This window comes from Pinus tabuliformis, chromosome 2_2 (genome assembly GCF_031772625.1).
Source record: "Pinus tabuliformis cultivar Carrire ecotype Pingquan chromosome 2_2, CPIR1, whole genome shotgun sequence".
NCBI lineage: Eukaryota > Viridiplantae > Streptophyta > Pinopsida > Pinales > Pinaceae > Pinus > Pinus tabuliformis.
Window position 1 is genome coordinate 425,355,914 of NC_142300.1, and position 6,116 is coordinate 425,362,029.

Below are 6,116 nucleotides of genomic sequence, written 5' to 3' on the forward strand. Positions count from 1 at the left end.
CCTGTGGTATGGATGATAATCAAGAATCTCAAAAATTTACCAAACCTATGTGACAAAGATAATCTTAGTGGCCAATCTTTGGAAAACACCATATAGGACTAGCTATGGGAAAAGAAGTTGGTTCTCCACCCCACCTTTCTACACACAACTCTGCTTGTAGGGATCAGATTTAGTCAAGTATGAAATCTCTTGGAAGGCCATCTAAAATAGTAAAACTAGGACTTATTTGAGGATTTAGATCACATTCAGGCTAGAGATCATTTTTTATTTAATAGGTTGTGTTTTCTTGGATTAGAGCAGCATATCATTATAGTTAGTTTACACTTGGCACCACTGCACTAAGTGTTTTCTTGTTGTTTGTTACTCTTCTCTCCAATCATCACCCTTTAGCCTCTTGAGTTATCTTTGTCCTGACACCATTACACTCCCTAAGACTTTATCATGGATACTGCGTGGCGTTTGCCCCAGTTTCCTTTAAGACATTCTCTTACTCCTGCTCATTGAGTTAGGACCCATCCTCCTAGTCCTCCTTTATTTCCAAATAGATAATCTAGTTCTTCTGATTCTTCTAGTTCTTATTATGATTCTACATCTTCCTGACTATACACCGCCACCATCTTAGGAACTAATGTACATGGTGTAAACCCATGTGGTAACCAAGGACCTACCCAAGGTAATCCCACAGGTGAAACCTCTTCAGGTATGGTCTTTAATCCTCCATTTCTTCCATATACAGCTAGTTTGAGCCTCCCAGATTTAAACCAAGACATCAATGATCCCATTCTCCATAACAAAAATTGGCCTCCCAGGACCACCAAACTTCCTTTAGAAATTCCCAAGTTTGAAGGTGATCCTAGAAAATACCCCAACAACCATGTTCACTTTGTCCACATGTGGTGTTCATGAAATTCCATTACTGAGGTCTCCATTTGTCTTCGTCTCTTCCGACACACCCTAACTGGATTTGCTACCAAATGGTATGTGGACCAACCACATGCCTCTCATTCCACCTTTGCAACTCTCACCAAAATATTTCTATCATATTTCCAATTATCTCATTGACATGACACTAGCACCCAACTATTTGATGAGGCTCATTAATAGGTATATCATAAGGGTCATAATTCCATCCTTTAGCTTTAAAATTTTGTCTTTCTCACATTTATTTACTTTTTTTGTTATATTATGGTTAGTGAGAGGGGTGAAAGATGTGTTTTTGATGTCAGGGTTACCCTTCTTACACCCACAGTATGCATGTAAAAATGCATAAAAACATTAGTCCCAGGAATTTTAACTCTATAAGGAGTCAAATCTTCATTTACAAAGGTTTTAGGCCCGCTATTATAGTCTCATGTGAAATGATTTATAGACTATCAAAGTCTAATCAGTAATCCACCTTCTCCTTTACATCGGAACTCAATCACCCCGCTTAACCCTTCTATCGGCACTTTACTCATTATTAACCCTTTATTATTTCAATCGAGACTCATTAACCCTTATAACCCTTCATTAACCCTTACCCGCATATATATCTAATGATACACACTCTTTAACTTAGGTTATATGCGGACTTAACGATAAAACACTCTCTCGGTGCTTTATTTCTATTATAATTCCTTTATAATAGAAATACACACAAAAATTCATAAACTTACCTTTTCCAAGCTCTTTAAAGCCTTGCACAGTTTCCAAGGTTACCCTTTTATTGCTGATCGCAATCAGATCTTCCGCGGTTCACATTAACAAAGGACCCTTCCCACCTCCGATATGTGACTAACCTTCCTTTCGGACTTCAAATCATATAAAATTGTGCTTATAACCATATCGGTTTTGATCATCGCCCCTTTGCATTATCGCATGTCGCTCCACTTTCTCTGATATGCGATTACACACAACCTTCCGGATCTCAAATATATAAAAGCCACCCTCAATACTTTATCGAGTCCACTCCATCGCTCATCACATTATTTCTCTGTCGATACAACTCCATTAACATTTGTGATCCGACTTAATCTCCACCATTGATCTTCCACCATCACATCGATGGCTGATATCCTTTCCTATTCACCAAACTAGTCTGACAATCCTCTGTTGTTGATCTACCCTTAGTAGATCCAACGATCAATGATGATTTAGGATAGACAGCAGGCACAAAGAATAACCACCTGGAAAAGCATTTTTCTCTCCCTCCTCCGTTGCTATGTGTCGCTCGGCTAATGCGATCGGGGCCAACAAGAGAAATACCACTTACGACCTTCACCTCACCTGAAATCCACTTATGTGTATAAGCCCACCTTTCTTCATTAAAGTTTGCCAATGTGATATCAATTCCTTTGTCTTCGCGATATTATCCTATCCGTTTATCATAACGATCCAACGACTCTTATGTACTAACACCTCACTTCTCCGTTCGTCCCTTTTCTTATGTTACGCTACCTCTTCAGTGTTTTCTCTGTGGGTTTTGGTTTTTCTTCAGGGTCTTAGATTTTTCTATTATTTCGCTGTGCACTCTTCCTCCTGAGCTTAACTTCACATGCTCCTTTGATCAATGTCACTTCAAAGAATTTCTTGATCCTTCAATTGGATTTAATGATCCATTTTGATTCCTCCAAATCACTCTTCTCCTCTATGTAGTTCTACAAAACTCTGCCTGCAATCTTTGTTACAGAACCTACGAATTCACGCATAAATCAATCATTACATACTTATTTCACACATTACATAGTTCCCGAATGAACCTCTGTATATATAAATATGAACAACTAATTACATGTTGAGACTCTCTGTCTCTCAGGCCTGATCTTCGATATCAGTGGCCTCCTCCCCTTTTTCACTTTGCCTGTAGGCTTACATTTATACCAGAAAGGCTCTTTTGAACTAATTCTAGTTCCAATCCTAAATCTACTAAATTGACTCATAAATCCTATATGTCCACTTCTAACTTCAATTAATTCCTAAGAACTCTCTCTAGTTCCTCGAATCATGAAACTACTTAGAGAGTTATAATTGACTTCAAACACTCTCATCATTATTAACCACTCATGTTCTCCTTTATTCAAGAGCATTTACAAACAACCTCACACATCTAATTAATTCCTATTCTACCCACTCAAAAGCCTAAATATTACATTAATTCAACACTTAGTACACTACTTCTCTAAAACACATGACCCCCTATGTCTACTAAAGTACAATGATTTTCCTTGGGTTGAATGCTCCTGCATCAGACTCCCAAAGTAGAAAATATTCATGATATCCTAATCATGTGGTTCTAATCTTTGTCTTCCTGGATCCTATACTTTGTTTTGTAACTGGCAAAATGCCTTGCACCTTTGTTGTTGTTGTATGTCTGATTTATTTTGTTTCATCTTCCTCTCGTTGTCAATCAGGTTCAAATTCTGATTGATCATACTTCCTGCTGCTATCATTTTCCTCCATATGGACTACTTCATCGTTAACTGCCACATTTCTTCAATCTCTGTGTCTAGCATATTCTTGGTTTGGTCCATACTTTGCCATTTACTGTTATTTCCTTCTCTCTGTTTTAGGTTGTTGTTGTTGTCCACCAACTCTTCAATCTAGTATTCTTCTCCTTGAAGTTGTTGAATGTTATCACTTACTCTTACTTGTTCTATTATTCTTGTTGCCTCCCTTTCATCCTTACCGTCTTTCATGATTATTTCTATCTGCACTAAATCATGACTTTCCAACATTCTCTCCAACAATTGAACATCTCTGTTCCATGGATTAAATTCTTCCATAGAATCTTCTTCTTCAATTTTTATTTGGTCGTTCATCTGTGCCAAATTTCCTTCAGTATTTGCAACAAAACCTGCACCCAAAAAACACTTGTTAACATAAAAAACATAAGGATTTTGTGCATTATCTTCCTTTGGCAACAATTCAGTTTGCTCCTCTGTTTCTTTCTCCTTTGTCAGCACATCAGTATGCTATTTTGAATTCTCAAAATAACTCATGAGACTATCAATTAGTCTCTCCTCCACATCATCTGCTCTAATGATGTCTTCCTGCTCTTGTCCATTGTAGTGAACTCCTTCTTTTGCAGTGTCAATTTGTTGAACTTTCATTACCATCTCCTTTTTCTTATGATTGCCATTCATGAAAAATTTTTTGTCTTCCTTTTTCAACAATCTATCTTGAACATCTATCCTCTGTTTTTCCAACTCCCTTCTTTGAAAGTCTAATTTTCTATATAACTCAATAATTTCAATTGGAGTAGAATTTGGAAATTTCACACAATTTTCCATACCTTCCTTTGTTATTGATAAATCATCAGATGTCTTTTTTCCCTTTTCTAAGTTTTTTGCATAGACTTCTTCTTCCTTAACATCTTTCAGTAGATGTCCTTCCTTTTTACTGACTGTCTCAACAGTTTCCATGGCTATTTCCACTATGCCTATCATCATGGTGAATTGATGATCCTTTACTATGTTTTCAACTAACATAGTCTCTTCTTCAAGTTTTCCTTTAATCTCTTGTTGTTTACCTTCTCCAAGAGCTATCCTTGTCTCACCATCTACATTAATATTCTCCTGCATTTGTTCTTCATCAAAACCATTAATCAAACGCATTTGATTACCTTTCTGAGACAATATTGCTTCATTCTTCATCAGAGTAAGATCCCGATTCCTCATCTCTATGACAGCTTCTATAGACTCATACATAGACTTTTTCTTCTGTGTGAAGCTAAATTCTTATTCTTCTGAGAAGTTTTCCTTGTCACCTTTTACTTCTCGATCTTCATCTACTATGAAGATATCTTCAAAAGGTTGCTTTTATCCTGCAATACCTACCATCATACACAAACTATCAGTTTTATAAACATAAGACCTTGTGGTGTCACTTGATGCTTCAGTCATCATATATCCTTGCTGTTCCAAGTTCTCTTTATGACTCAGAAATTCTTCGATGGTCTCCTCTTCAATCTCCTCAAGCCCTTCACTTGGTTGCTTGATATCTTTCCCTAACTGTATATGAGACCTATCTATCTCATCTTCTTCCATAACATAATTTAGGTTCTGCTTTTATTCATCCTCCTTGATGACAATATTAGCAAATTGTTGTTCTTTACATGTTTCACCTGCAAACATACACAAATTGTCAGATTTAAAACCATCAGACCTTTTGGTCTCACTTGAAGTTTCAGTCTTCAAGTCTTCATGTTCAATCAGCATCTCCTCATGCTGTTTTGAACTATCCAAATAGTCCATGAGATCTTCACTTGATCTCCATTCTTTATCTTCAGTGTAGTCTTCACTTTCTCCCAGAATTTCTCCTTGTTCTGGTTCACAAATGGACTCTTCCATTTCCAACTCAACTTCCTTGATTTTTTCCCTCCACCACTTGCTTTTGTTGTAGCCTTATCTGCATCTTATGCCACTTCACTGGTTTCTTCCTCAAGACCCAACCTAGTCTCTGTCTTTCCTCAAGTATTCTCCTTAATGCATCGAGTTGTTCTTTTAACTCTGCAATCTCTTTCCCTCTTGACTCATCCTCTTGCCATTTGCCTTGGCATCCTCTTTCTTCATCTTTCTTCTATTGTGGTCATCCTCAGAACCTCTACTATGACTATCAGTAGCCATCTTCTCCTTCTCTATCTTCATGAGCTCATCACTCACTCATTATGAGTTGCATTAAATCCTATGCAACAACAAGTCCTCCTTGTTGCAACTTACCTCGCCAAGCTTTCCTCTGTACTTGGTATTTTGGTAGGCCCTTGGTTCTCTATCTCTGGAACCTCTTTTAAGCACTTCTCTCTACTCCTTCTAGGCTTCAACTCGTCTGCACTTCTCAAGAAGACAACTGTCCTCTTGTATTTCAATCACAATGAAATACTTGGTTCTAACCACCTCTTCTTTCACTTAGAAAGCCTTACTAGCTTCCTTCATCCCTTAGCAACTCTACCCACATCCTTTGTGGAATTACCTTTGTGAGCTGCAACAATACCTCTGCAGTAACAATTCTCCTTCTTGCTACATATGCCTCACTAAGATTCTCTCCTTTGAGCTCAGTCTTTTAGCATCTCTCTGGTTCTTTTCTTTGGAACCAATTGAGCACTCCTTGCTCTAGATTGTTGCAATCTTCACACCTTCTTA